General features: G+C 48.2%; 1 protein-coding gene across 1 annotated transcript in view; it reads left to right on the top strand.

The window, feature by feature from the left end:
- The window catches only part of VSTM4 (V-set and transmembrane domain containing 4), a 59,083-nt gene that overhangs the window by 33,898 nt on the left and 10,021 nt on the right, over positions 1–15,164 (top strand). The gene's annotated exons all lie outside the window — the stretch shown is intronic.

The raw sequence follows: 15,164 nt of genomic DNA, 5'->3' as shown, positions 1-15,164 counted from the left end.
CCGATTGCTTCTTGTCCTGTCCTCGAGGCTAAGGAGAATACTTTTTCTCTCTCTTCCTTGCGACACCCGTGTAGATACTAGAAAGCTGTTTTCATCTCCCCTCTCAGCCTTCTCTTTTCCAGACAAAGCTAACCCACTAATTTCAATTGTGCCTCATAGGTTGTGTTTTCAAGATCTCTGCTATCATGCTCACAGAATTTGGGGCTGAGGGTTTCCAGAGCGAAAAACTCTGCTGTGAATCAGACAGTGCAGGGACTTGAACGGTGTCTTCCACTAACCCGGACCCTCCAGACGTGAAAAGCTCCACTTATGATCCAAAACCAGACATTTTAACATGTCTGTTTTCAAAAAAAAAACAAAAAAACATTTTGGTTTCATTCCAAGGCAGAGCCCAACCAAATCTAAAAGCATCCAGAGCTATCTACAAGAAAGTGTCATCCCCTGGTCCGTTCCAGTTAGAGCTGTAGCCGGCACAGAGAGGAAAAGCTAGACCTCATAATCAATAACAGTTATTACAGCTCTCCGTGAACAGATTAACGCAGTTGAAATGGATGAACAGGCCTCGGCGTGCAAGGAATTTCTGTTACACATGTCGCAATTTCCCTTCTGCCAATTCATCAAAATTACCAAGAAATCTGTAGTCGTCATTTTCAAATTTCCAGCAAAATATTTGAGATGTACATTTTCAAAAGTGCCTGAAAGTTCAAGTGCCCCAGTTGAGACACTGAACGTTCGTGCCCCACAATCAAGACACCCAATTTATGAACAGCACTAAGGAGGCCGTAACAATCCAATTGAGGCTGATAAACAGGAATAAAACATACATCCCAAAATCTACCACAAGGCTTTTGGATTTAAAAAAATCACTCAAAGAGGTCTGAATATTGTCAGGTCAAAGTCTGCTTTTGGGTTGGTGGAGTTACCGCAGTGAAGATAAAAGAGAGGAAGAATTCCCAACACAGCTACACTAGTGGAAATCCAGAGCGACTCCCCTGACACCGGTGGAGTTACGTAGGCTCGCAGATGTGGAAAGCGAGAGGGGGAAAAACTCCTTTCAGAGCGTGATAATACTGAGCACTGTGGGTCCAATGCTCCCTGAGGGACTCTCTCTCACCACGCGTTGCCTTCTCCAACCTCTCTGTCTCCCCACGCTGTAACCACACAGCGCTCTGAGGATTCACCTCAAAGGGGTGATACACAAAGGGAAAGCCCTTGGGCTCTACTGTACGTGTACCCCTCAACCAGCCACTCCCCAGAGCTCTCAGACCCCTACCCGCAACGTCCCCCTGCTGTTTACTGATGGGGGTTTCTGAGAGCAGAGGGAAGATGTCCATATTACCACAGACTTGGTCTGTAACTTGCGCTAGCCCCTTTGGGGAGCTCGGAGAAATTCCTGCGGATACCTGCCCCTTTCTGCCCTCACCACCTCCAGGTCCACATGAGGAGAACCTCACAGAGGAACTCCTGTGAAGCTCACTTGAAGAGGGCCTGCACCCCCCAGAAGCCACACTCCTGTCCCCTTCCACGCAACAGCCCTTAACCTGGCACATCCCATCGTCAAAGTGCTTTACAGGTGTGCTCACTCATAGCACCTTGAGGGGAGAGGTGCTTATTATGGGCCCCAGCGAGTCAGCTGGTCCTCAGAGGTCTTAACCGTCTTGCCAGAGGTCCTGCAGGCAGTTTCCCATCTGAGCTGGAAGGATCCCTCAGGACTGCTCACTCCCATTGTCTCACTCCTCCTCAGAGCAGGCTGTCTCCACCAGAGAATTTGGACAGAACGTCTCAGGAAGGGTGGCACAGTGACCGTGGATGGAGGACTGTATGCACAACTTACTGCATATTTCCTGTGGCACTCTCACCAGCGCACAGTTATCTGTGCTGACCTAAAGGGCCTCGTTGCATTATCTTATTGCACAACCGTGTTCTGCACCAGATGCGGGCTCCTTGGTGTTGCGTGGTCACTTGATGATAGCAGAAAACTAGACTCGCTTAGATAGAGCTGTCGCACCGTGGGATCCTCTTGCAAACCTTCTCCCGCCCGGTGCCGACAATCCCGCATAAGGCACCCCGACTCTGATGAAGACAGAGTGCTCTGGAACTGCTAAGCCATCAAGGTAGGGCTCAGAGGCACATTACCGAATAATTCCCGTGTTGTGGGAGAAGTTTTATAATAACCTAAATGCCAGCAAAATTATTTCCAGAGGGCATGTGCTTTAGGTTTCAGGAAGGATGTTTACAAAAGAATTAAAGAAAAATTCAACAGCAACCAATTCTAGCGCATTAACAACAGAAGAAATTCTCTAGCTTATTATAAAGAATAGAAGAATCTGCGTAAAATATGGACTAATATCAACGGAAAATTAAAAAAAATAAATAACCCCCTTCCCCATAATATTGCATTCACATCCACAGCCCCTCAAGAAAGCCTTTTACAAAACTTTTCTCAGGTCATATCATTTCCTTTTGTTTAATCTGGAAGAAAACTACATGCTTCCCTTGATGTTTATGTATTCCTTGTGCTGTCATTTCCCATTAGTGACAGCGAGGGATGTGCGCAACTCAGAGGAAGCAGAGAAGCTGAAATGCAAGGAGGGAGCCTGTTGATGGGATGGTAGAAGCTCAGAGACTAAGAAAAGCAGACCTCCCAGGGCACATTCAGCCCCAACCCTTGGGGATCTGTTCCAGCCAGTGGCAGCTTTGTTTGCATGGATCCGGGAAGGTTTATGAGTCAGAAAAAGCTAATTCTTCAGTGGTTTTACACTCCCTTATCTGTGTCGGCCGATCGGGCCTTTGGCTGTCACTGGGTTGCCCACCGGAGGAGCACAGAGTTCCAGCTTCAAACCAGAGTTTCAACAGAACATCTTTGGTGTCTGCCACACTGCTGAGCTCCAACAGACTTAGGCCTTGCTGCAAGGACGTCCGTGGAAAGCCTCTCCTTGGGTTTCGTGGGCTTTGGCTCAGGCCCGGAGATCCAAACCCTGTAGTCTTTATGCAAGTAAAATGCTCACTGACACAAACATCCAGACATAGGGAATGGTTTGGGGTCAAGACACAGGATTGGGAATAATATTCCTTCTGATTTTTTTGATCCGCATAGGCTGTGTCTACACTTGCCTTCCTCTTTTGAAAATGGTATGCAAATGAAGGAAATCAAAAATGCAAATAAGGTGCTGATTTGCATATCTGGCCCCTCGTTTGCATATTCTTATTTTGAAATAGCTTCTTTCGAAAGAAGAAAACCAGTGTAGGCGCTGCTCTTTCGAAAGTAAGCCCCAGCTTCGAAAGAGTCCTTCTTCCCATAAAAAAAAACGGAAGAAGGATTCTTTCAAAGATGGGGTTTACTTCCAAAAGAGCAGCGTCTACACTGGTTTTCCTCTTTCAAACGAAGTTATTTTGAAACAAGAATATGCAAATGAGGGGCCAGATATGCAGATGTTGCATTTTTGATTTCCTTTATTTGCATACCTCTTTCAAAGAGGAATGCAAGTGTCGACACAGCCATACAGAATAAATGTTGTCGTGTGCGCCTTGGCATGTGCGGCTGGGCTCCACCAATAGAAACACACGCAGCTGGCTGTGGGCGCTCTGCTAATCAGCTGGGCAGCCCCTGAGTCCTTCCTTGGCCACCACCCAAGGGCTCAGCTTACGGGGAACAGTGACTGGGTGTTTTCCTTGCTCAGCTGCTGATTCATGGGACCGGGGCCAAATCACAAAACTTCAAATGGGTCAGCTGTACTATTTCTTGCAAACGACACCCTCAGCCTTGGTAGTCAAGTGCTTTGGAAAGGTGATGCTCACTAGCTGCTTCATTATTAAGGGTCTTAATGCTCCAAGAGTGGGTATTCAGAGCTTTTCCTGGTCTTTTCTAATGCGAAAGGGAAGCGGTCCCGCACTATGAAAGACCGAGACAGGGCACAGGAAATCACTAAGGGAAGGGCACGGCGCGCCCCAAATCAGCTGCAGACTCCCTTCCCTGATACACCTTTACAAAGTTCGTACTTTTCGGCCGGATTTTCTCAAAGGCACCTGGGAGTTTTGGATTCCCAAGTCCTGTTCATTGTAACTGGGTTCCCAAATTCTTTTTTGTCGGTTGGCAAAGCTCGGCCTTACTTTTTACTCTACGCTAAGCCCTGAGGACGCACTCGTTAGCGGTACAGTACGCAGCTCTAAGGGACGGTCCCTGAAGACTGAGACTCTAATGCTTAATTCACCGACATGACCGGTGCCTCTCTGCCAAACACTCCAAAAATCACAGCGGTGTTCCAGGCTAGGGGTGGGTTTTGAGCACTCTCTTGGTGGGGATAGGAAGCCAGCGAAGATGTCCGAGAGAGGTCTGATTTGGTCCTGTGTCATATGTGCAACGAAACACACAATCCCAACCGTGCATATGAAACGACGCAGTCTACATTAGCTGTTCCCAGTCAAGAGAGAGATCTTGGAGCAGGGGTAGGCAATGACTGGCACACGAGCGGGCTGTAGTTCACCAGGTTTAGCTGCTGGCAGGCCAGAGGGTGCTTTGTTTACTGAGTGTCTTGTGGTTAGGGGCACTCGCAGTTCCCAGTGGCTGGTGTTTGCCGTTCCTGGCCAAAGGGGAGCTGCGGGAAGTGGTACAGGACAGGCGTCCGCTTCGCACAAATTGCATCGGCCAGGAATGGCAAACTGCAGCCCCTGGGAAGGGCGCGCGGCCCTACCTGCAGACATGGAGGTGAGCAAAGCATGTAGCGGCCTGCCAGTTGATAACTCTGATGAACTATGACCAGCCCACGGGCCAGTTATTAACCACCCCTATCTTGGAGTCTTTGTGGATGGTTCTCTGAAAGCACCTACTCACTATACGGCCATGTCTACACGTGCCCCAAACTTCGAAATGGCTACACAAATGGCCATTTCGAAGTTTACTAATGAAGGGCTGAAATGCATATTCAGCGCTTCATTAGCATGCGGGCGGCCGTGGCACTTCGAAATTGACGCACCTCGCCGCCACGCGTCTCGTGCAGACGGGGCTCCTTTTCGAAAGGACCCCTCCTACTTCGAAGTCCCCTTATTCCCATCAGCTCATGGGAATAAGGGGACTTCGAAGTAGGCGGGGTCCTTTCGAAAAGGAGCCCCGTCGGGACGAGACGCGAGGCGCGTCAATTTCGAAGTGCCACGGCCGCCCGCATGCTAATGAAGCGCTGAATATACATTTCAGCACTTCATTAGTAAACTTCAAAATGGCCGTTTGCGTGGCCATTTTGAAGTTTGGGGCACGTGTAGACACGGCCTACAGCAGCAGTCAAAAAGCAGAGGATGTTCAGGGTGGTTAAATGTTGGAATAAATTGCCTGTGGAGGTTGTGGAATCTCCACCGCTGGACATATTAAGAGCTCGTTAGATAGACACCTATCAGGGATGGTCTAGATGGGGCTGGGTTCTGCCATGGGGGCAGGGGATTGTACTCGGTGACCTTTTGTGGTTCCTTCCAGTTTGAGTGTTCTGTGATTCTGTGTTGGGATTCATTGGGAAAGGAGTAGATAGTAAGACAGCAAAGAGTGTATCGTGTCTTTGGTATGCCCACATATTGAATACTGCATGCCGAGCTGGTCGCCCATCTCAAAAAAAAGTTTTTATATATATATGTAAATAATGGATATGGAAGAAGTACAGAAAAGGATAACAAAATCATGAGGAGTCTGGAACAGCTTTCATATGAGAAGAGACTCATAAGACTGGAACTTTTCCACTTGGAAAAGAGAGAACTAAGGGGGGCGGGGGCGGGTATGACAGAGGTCTTTAAAATCGTGATTATTGTGGAGAACATAAGTAAGCCAAAGTTATTTAGTCCTTCTCATAACGAACGAGGGGTCACCAAATGAGATGAATAAGTCACGCATTTAAAGCAAGCAAAAGGAAGTATTTCGTCATGCAATGCACAGTCAACATGTGGAACTCCTCGCCACAGGATGTTGTGAAGACCAGCACTTTAACAGGGTTCAGAAAAGAACTAGCTCAGTTGATGGAGCAGAGGTCCATCGATCGCTGTTAGCCGGACTGGTGTCCCAAGCCTCTGTTTATCAGAGGCTGGGAATGGACGACAAGGGAGGGATCACTTGCTGAGTCCGTGTTCTGTTCACTCCCTGGGCATTGGGCCGTGTCAGAAGACAGTGTACTGGGATAGATGGACCCAGTGTGGCTGCTCTTACGTACTCAGAGCACGTATTAGCAGAGCATATCAAGCTTTTTCTTCAAGGTGGCTCTCAAAATAAATGTTTTTATAAAGTATAATGGATGCAGTTAAATTTTCACATCCCTGTAATTGTCCGCAGAAGACACTGCGTATACATGCCCATGCAGAATAGGTTAAAACCATCGCCGCTTACATTTTCCTAAATAAACATTCCTGTGACCTTTAGCTTACAGCAAAATCTTCCTGGCACTACAGTCAACCAGAGCAACTCCAGACTCGCTGCAGGGAGAATGTGAATTATTATCTCTCAGGAGCTATCACCAGAGTATAATGAAAGGCTTTACGTACCTGCGAATTGGAGACAATCGGATTACTGTCTCAGAAATACTAGCTTGTGAAATACAGCTACTAGTATAGCTGCTGCTGCTTTAAAAATCCTTGTTTGACGATGCACTTTCCAATATCTGATTGTGACTTTGGAGCAGGGTTCCCTCTAACTTTTGCCATCCATGGGCAGAATAATTTTTGTTATGTGCACCAAGGCATGTGCGGATATGCACCACGAATAGAAACACAATCTGCTGGCTGCGGGCACTTGGCTAATCTTCTGGACGGCACCTGAATCTCTAGTAGGCAGCCAGCCAAGTGCTCAGCTTACAGGGAACATTGCTTTGGAGTGACATTTTGGACCTAATTGTTTTAGAGCTGCAACCTATTGCAAGCATGGGAACAAATTCATCCTTTGGTTCCCAACCCGGGGTACACACAGCTATTCCAGGAACTACACCAACTGCCCTTGATATTTACCTCCTTTTACCACAAGCTACATAAAAAGCAAGCGCAAAGTCTGTAGAAACTAAAATTTCAGCCTGTGACTTTATATAGTTCTGTACACTAAGATGTAGGTCTCATATTTATATTCCAATTGATCTGTTTTATAATGACCTGGTAAAATGGAATCGCAAGCCATTTTTCAGGGTGCAGAACCTTAGCAGAGCTATACAACACCCCCCCAGCCCTGAAGCCGATGACATTTGGACAATGTCATTTGTGATGTTTCCCTGGAGCTGATGAAAGTCCTAGTAGATGCTAACCAGTTTTGCTTCCTTTCTTGGGATCTCTTTAATCCCAATGATATCCTTCTTAAGAAGAATCAGCCCCGCTGTTTCTAGCAAATTTATTTATTAGGTAATGACCCACGAAAGCTCAGTACCGAATAAATAAATGTGTTAGTCTCTAAGGTGTGACAGAATTGTTTGTTGTTTGTGAAGCCACAGGCTGAGCCTTGATCTATGTAGGGAGTGGCTTAGCTAGAATTAACTTATCTGCAATCGACTTACCTGGCTGCCTACACAGAAGGAGGTCGACGAGAGAGTTTCACCCATTGATCACCCTTTGCGATATCGAGGGGTTGACTGCCGACCCCCAGCAAGCTCCATTTCACATGTCTCTACGAGGCACACAAAATCAAACTCCAGAAGATCGACCCTGACTGGGTTGAGCTTCCCGGTAGTGTAGACGTACCCTAATGTGGCTGTGCCTCTTAGTCTTCTTACAAAAAGGTGAGCAAAATGGGACTCAGCGGGCCAGATTCATCCCTGGCGTAACACTCGTGACTTTGGCAGTAGTTCTACTAGTTATTCCACTAAAAGGGGCTAAAATCTGTTTGAACTAAGGATGAACAAGCCTCGTGCTCGAAGCCAAAGGCCACGTATACAATGATTCTAGCCGTCACTTTCCTGTTGAATAAACAATGGCCACGTGCATTTTTTTTTTTGGATGGGTGGAGGCTGTGTGACAGAAGGAGCCCTTCTTTCCTGGGCAAGCAGACATGCCCACCGCGGAAAGCTCAATTTATTTTTCTAACTCTAAGGACAGCGTTGGACATGCCAGTGCCGCATTTACTGATCCTGTCAAATGGCACCTCAGCGGAACCCTTGACATTTCAGAGCATACGCTGGACGGGTATTGCGTTTTGCTTCCATTTCCGAGGACTAAGTCAATGCTCAGATCCAGCTGCATCTTTGCAGAAGTGTTAACTGATCACAAGTGCCTACATAAGCGATTTTTTTTTTTTTAAAAAACGCCTCTCTTCCAAGGGAAAATCTGACTTTCCAGTTGGATTTTCAATGAGCGATGAAGCGTGGAGTTGTTGAAAGGCCAGACTCTGTCCTTCCTGAAACCAACGGGAATTTTGCCAGTTAAACCAGTACCAAGTGGTTTGGAAAAGTGCAGCTAAGATGGGGGGGGCGGTTATCATAAGCCAACCACTCTCTGTATTGTAACAGAGAGATAGCCGTGCTAGTCTATATGCCGTCAAAACAAAAAAGGAGTCCAGTTGCACTTTGAAGACTAACAAAATCGTGTATTAGGTGAGCTTTCGTGGGACAGACCCACTGCTTCAGACCACAGCCACACCAGAACAGACTACTATTTTTGGTTCTCTGTGCCTTAAATAGTGAATCAATATTGAGTCTGCTCCGGTATGGATGTGGTCTGAAACTGTGGGTCTGTCCCACAGAAGCTCACCTAATACATGATTTTGTTAGTCTTTAAAGGGCTACTGGACTGCTTTTTTGTTTTGACACTCTGTATTGAACGCTGCTGCCCACAGGTGGCTTACCGAATAGTGATTGATGAGACTGATACAAGCTAGGTGAGCAGAACAGGGGCTTTTGGCTCAGGCTGTAGGATTAGCTCTGTATAGGAACTGCGGACCATTTAATTGCTCAAACGCTGTTGAAAGTGAAAGGCCCCGTCGGGATCTCTAGGAGTGCAGGAGTCTTGGACACATTCGCCCCCTGCCCCTGCTTCTTTGGGGAGAACCTTCGGCACGGAACCATTTTCTTGGAGAGAAGCAGAAGAGGATCCTTTGGGCCCAATTTTCAAAGCTGCGTGCCTAACGTTAGACCCACAAACACCTGGGTAGGCACCTAAGGAGTTAAGCACCTACATAACCTCTTAGATGCTTTCCCCAAGCGGGCAGGGAGATGCTCAAATACAGAGTTCAGCATCTCCCTTTCGTCACTCAGGTTTGACTAGTGGGCCCAAGAGTCTAGGTGGCACGTGAGCAGCCAGGATCCCTCAAGGCATCTCATAGCCACCGGAACTTGCTCTAGCATTTGCCCAAAACCACAAGACCTGGAGGTCATGGTGGAGACTCAGCTGCACAGGAGCCCCCCAGTGCAACACTGAGGCAAAAAGGGCTCACGTGACCCTCAGGGATCTATAAACAAAAGACTCTCAAAGAGTCTTTTTTTTTTTTTAAACCTCTCTCTATGGCATGGGAGCAACTGCTGCTGAAGCTGCTCTGCCTGGTGCTGGTGGCAGAGGAGAGCCACAAGAAAAAGGGAGAGACTAGACAACCTGTCTTAGCGTGATAGACCCTGGTCCATGAGTCTGTTTAGCTTAACAAGGAGAAAGTTAAGGGGCTCTCGAGCCTCCATGGGGAACAGCTGTTTAGTAATGGGGTCATCTGTTGAGAAGGGCCAACATGATGCAATGGTTGGAAGTGAAGTTGAAGCGAGACCAGGTCGGATGGAAACTGGAGTGTACACGTTTACCCAGGAGGGTAATCACCCATTGGAACCGTGGGCCCAGGGTTATGATGGATTCTGCATCACAGGCACTTTTTAAATCGAGCTTGGATGTGTTTCGAAGCGAGCTGCAGGAATTGTCATGGTGAGAGTCTCTGGCCCGTGTTGTCGAAGAGGTCGGACCAGAGGATTATAACAGTCCCTTCTGACAAGGGCACCATTTCAGGAGGGCCGTGGGATGGGGGTTAACAACTGTGCATACCGGGACGCTGCTTGCTGGTTTTCTCATTCCCCTGACTACCTGGGGTTGAGGGGAAATTACATGGCCCGGGTGCCGGCCTCTCGCTCCTGGCTGGTGAGGGGAGTAAATTCACCCAGCCTGTGTCCTTTTCCCATCTCTCCCTCGACAGGAGAATGGGAAGGAAAACAAACAGCCGCCCGGAATGCGCTGCTGCTGCCCCCGCCACACCCTTGCAAAGCGGCGCCCTTGCCTCCTGGCCTTGGGGTCTGTGAACAAACCCTCCTCTTGCCCATTAAGTGCTCACCCCCTACCTGCTGAACAGGGGGAAGGCCCCAGATAAAGGTCCACTGCCCACTGCAGAGACTCAGGAGGTCAGGAGATTGGGACAGCCAAGAAGGTTCCTTCTTGCAAAGTCCCACGTGGCTCCCAGCTCCAGGTCAAAAAGTGCAGCTGAAGACAAGGAGGCTTTTAAGTAGCTTCTTCAGGGAAGGGGATGGGACCATTCAGCGCCCCCGTTCTAAAGAACTGTAGGGAATCCTGATCTCAGGTCAGCCCCAAGGAGTTTGCAGCTCCCAGGGACTCCTTCCTGGCAACAGAACAGCCACGCTGAGTACTCCAGTGCCACCGGCTCTGTGCCAGAGCTGTCCAGTGCTTCCTCCTGACCTCTGTGCCCCAGAGGAAGAAGCAAAGCTCCGGCACAGGTGTTTGTGCCGCATCTGGCAACATTAACTCTCATGGAGATGCCTACGGAATGTTCTCTAGGGCATCTGTGCAAGCCACTGGCCAGGAAGCACCACCTGACCTCCCAGAGTGCCCTTCAGCTCAACTGGTAATGGCTCGTGTCCGCAACAGCATTCCTGGGGTTCACCAAGATGACGGCTGTCTCACCAGTCCTCCAGCCGCCTGGGGCTTGTGCAAAGGGCTGTTCGGACTGAGGGTGCCTCTTCAGTTTCATTCTCTTCCACCCCATGATTTGTGTTCTTTCCTCCCTCCCACGCCTTTTGGCAGCGAGACCTGGGTGCGGGGGGGTCTGTTCTTCAGGCTGGGGCGATTCCAACTGGCCTGTCAATGCTTTGTACTGCTGTACATATGGGGGATGCGACACCATGTGTTTATGCGTCTGAGCCGCACCATCTGGATCACATCAGCTCTCTTCGTGCCAAGTGGTCACAGAGCACGAGGGCAAAACAGGAAGTTACTCAAATCCCACGTGGAAAGGACCCAAGCTCTACGTCTGGCGTGTGCGAGAGAAAAGGAGCGAAAGAGTGGCCAGTTGGGAAAACCCCAAGGAACGAGTAATTAATAGCAGCTGGGCCTGGCTGAAAAACTCAGCTCGTGAGAGACAGAGCTAGGTTTAACCTAATGGGGAGAAAACTTGCAATGGTTCATGTCCAAGAACATTTGGCTCAAAGAAGCAGTGTCACAAGTCACGTCTACGTGCGGCATTTTTAAGCTAATCGTCTCTTCTCTGAAGGTTAATGGACGCTTCACAGGTCAGCCCGGTGGCCCACCGCGAGCTGCTGAGTCAGCGGCAGGCAAGGCAGGTTTGGGAGTTTGCTACGTTCCCTCTCTGCTGGTCTATATGCCCCCCTGCCACCCACCCCCAACTGACTGGAGCCAGGCTGAGGAGGCTTTCACTCTGGAGGGTTTCTGTAACGTGCACCAGACTGGGTTCCACCAAAGGTTCATCTAATTCAGTATCCTGTCTGCGAAGAGTGGTCAATGCCAGATGTCCCAGAGGGAATGAACAGAAGAACATCAAGTGATCCATCCTGCCCTGTCATACCTTCCCAGCTCCTGGCAAACAGAGGCTAGGGACATCATCCCTGCCCATCCTGGCTAAAATTGAATATTTATGCAGCTCTCGGAGGTAGCTGTTGGGAGTCACATATTTGTGAAGGGTGGAAAACAGATAGATGGTCATGCAATGGGGCCAGCAATACAGCTGTGTCTCCATCTCGCCCATCTCCGTCTCACCTTCACATCCCTGACGGTCTGATAACAGTGCAGGAATTTGGGGATTCTGAACTTCGTTGCTAACATCTACCTGATGCACTAGTGGCCTAAGGCTTTCTCTGCATGGAGATTTAAAGATGAACCACGAGTGGGATCAGTCAGGTTTGGGCCTTTTAAGACAGATCTAGGAAGCCCAAATAGCTGGGTTTTTTTGCCTTTCTTTAAAAAAAAAAATCTGCTTGTTTTTTTCAATGAGAAATTCGTACTCAGCACAGGTTGGAAGACACTTCAATGAGTGGAAACCTAATAAAATGGTGAGATCGCAAGACCCAAGAGAGTGAAAGTTCAGCTTTTAAGTAGAAGGCAAACATGGGCTATTTGGTTGGATGGCTCAAAGTTACCACTTTAGACAAAAGTATCCTTACTTAAAGGTCCAAAACCCTTTGCTTCTTCAGCGAGAGCTCACAATAAACATCCCTTAGCCCTCCCACAAGTTCTCCTGCTAAGGCAGACTTGATGTTCCTGATCATTTTAACGTATAAAAAAAGGGCCTGGATGAGTTGTTTTTTTTTTTTTTATGCCCTGTAAAAACAATAAATGGAACAAGACTGCTTTAAAAACAAATGTTTTCCAGGAAAGAAATAGCTAGCGGTGACTCCTATGGAATAGTCGCCCAGGGGAAGCCTCCCCACCCCCCTTTACTGGAATAACCCAAAAACTAACCTGAAGAAGACACGGAAGGAGAATCATGACGGGTCTTCCTAGTTTTTTGAGATGGCGATGAGTGTTATGCTGTATTAATCGCAAACCCTGAAAGAAAAGGTATTTATCAAGATGAAGGCTTGAAATCTCGAAACTTGGGTTTAGCAATGATTTATTTTCTGCAGCAGTCATTTCTGACACCGTTTGAGAACCACCATCTAATTTACATGCACAGGGACACGTCGAACATAGCATTGCTCACTCACCTCCACACTCCCCCCCTCCCCCTCCCCGTTGCTGAAACATAGAAGGCGAATGGTCAGTCCTTCCTTTCTCTCATCTTCTAGCCCCCGATGACCTTGGTTGTTACTAAAGGGGTGGGATTGCCCTATAACAGAGGGGTAGCGTTTTCTCAGCTCTTAGCTTACCAAAAGGCTCTCAACCGTAGCCAAGGTGAGGAGCTGCGGGATTAATTTTCTTTCCCTGTGTGTCCCAAATTTTTTATTCCGCTAAACCAGCAAATCCACATTAAGCACTAAACACATGGCCAATGAGTGAAAAAACTAGTTATCTAGGACCTCTAAAGCAGCCTTGGTTTCCACATACCCCTAGTACGCATCCTTTGCTGAAAACTGTACACCCATCTCTGTTTTGAACCTCCTGTGTGCTTCTTCATATTTTCAATCAAATTATTCCATACTGGAAATATGCATAAGGGAAATTATTCCACACATTTTATGGTGTGCTGTTGCTTGCAGCAGTAATTGCAGTACCTTTCCCACTTAGGAAAGTACTAATTTTATTTGGTTTTATTGCTTTTCTAGATGCAATTATTTATTTAGTGTGTTTTGGCTTTATTAAATTATGTTTACTATAGGAACATCATAAAAATGTATGAAAGCAACACATAAGCCACTGTTGCCCGATGACCTGTTTCGGGGAATCTAGTGTTATTTTTCATAGCCAAACATAATAGAATAAAGTAGGAATAAAGAGATAATCTACACTAGAAAACAATGCAATTTTAAGATAATATAATAAAACACCCGGACAATAAGATTTCATAAATCCTAGATCTAAAATTTACATGAGCTGGGCGCCGGGGTGGCTTTTTAGGACACTCGGCGTTTTCTAGATGGACACAAATGTGAAATGTGATTGAACAGCAGAGGAGAAGGCAGACCTGGCTTGAGTTTGCCCCAAGCTGTGGATTTCCACAAAGCGTTGCAAATGTTTCCACCGCAAAGGACGAACGGGCGCTGTCGTGAGCAACGTGCCGCTTTAAACTGGCAGTGATGAGTTGGCCACGTCTCATCAGATTCCTTCTTGGAAGGGTCTCCGTGTGCCTCAGGGCCCAGTCCAGCACTCACTGAAGGCAAATAAAGCCAAAACTCCAGAGACTTCACAGGCTTTTAGGGTAGATCTATTACTGCATGTTATACATACGCCCTTTGCCTAGTCTTACCGTTCTGCTTAATGGGACGTCAGATTAGCTTAGCTCCCAATTCTAGGGAAGCGGAGGGACCGGGCATTAGGAAGCCCCCAAAGGGTACTTCAGTCTAGCAGACAAAGGCAAAACAAGAGCCCGTGGCTGGAAGTTGAAACTAGATAAATCCCGGCTAGAAATGAAAGGTGCGTCTTAACAGGGATGGTAACTGAGACTATGGGTACGCTTGGCAAAGTAAGTTGACCGCAGATATGCAGGTCTAGCTGTGGCAACTGCATAGCGAGATTCGACCTATCTGTGCCCGGCTAACTTGGCGGTTCATGCTAAGCAAGTTCAATGGGAGGGGTTCTCCTGTCGGCCTCCCTTATTCCTTGCATCTCGTCAGGAGTACGGGGTCGACGGCAGCCCCTGAGAGGCTGATTTCGCATGTCCCCACAAGACACGTGAAATCAAACCCTGGAGGCTCGACCTTGAATAGGTTGATCTTCCACGTTAGTGTATATGTAGCCTCACTGTTGGCCCCTCCTGTGCATGTGATCAGGGATGATGTGTGGAGGTGCACAGGGTTCACATTAGTTCCCACCACCAGCATCAGGCCCCCTACACCTGTCACCGTCAGTGCTGCACCATTCCGGGGGGCGGGAAGGGCCCCCCCACCCACTGAAGGCGGTGCGGGGCGGTGCTTTCGGAGGAAGAGGTAGGGAGGGGATGGGGCGGGGGTGGTGCAAGGATATGGCAGGGGAAGGGCGGGGCTTGGAGCAAAGGCGGGGCATGTGGCTGGTGCCTCTCCTGGAGTTTGCTCACCAACCACCTTGGAGGTGCCAATATCTTGTTTGGGTCAAACACTGGTCAACATTACCAATGTTTTACCTGCTTTGGGGCAAGAGCTGTGGCCTGTCTCATCTGATTGACACTGGTGTAAAACAAGCGAGACTCCCCTGCAGTCAGTAAGCGTACAAAAGCAGGGTAAGAGGAGAAACAGGCCTGTAGCTTCTGCTGTAAGGTGCTAAGCAGAGTTATAGATGCTGTCGAAACAATACACAGGTAGAAGAAAAGCACCTCAGAGGAGCAAAAGCTGCCTCTGGGTCTGATAGCTGCGTGATCGACACTGCTGCCT

The sequence above is a fragment of the Carettochelys insculpta genome, chromosome 7 (genome assembly GCF_033958435.1).
Source record: "Carettochelys insculpta isolate YL-2023 chromosome 7, ASM3395843v1, whole genome shotgun sequence".
Lineage (NCBI taxonomy): Eukaryota > Metazoa > Chordata > Testudines > Carettochelyidae > Carettochelys > Carettochelys insculpta.
This window is presented reverse-complemented; position numbering and strand designations above follow the sequence as displayed.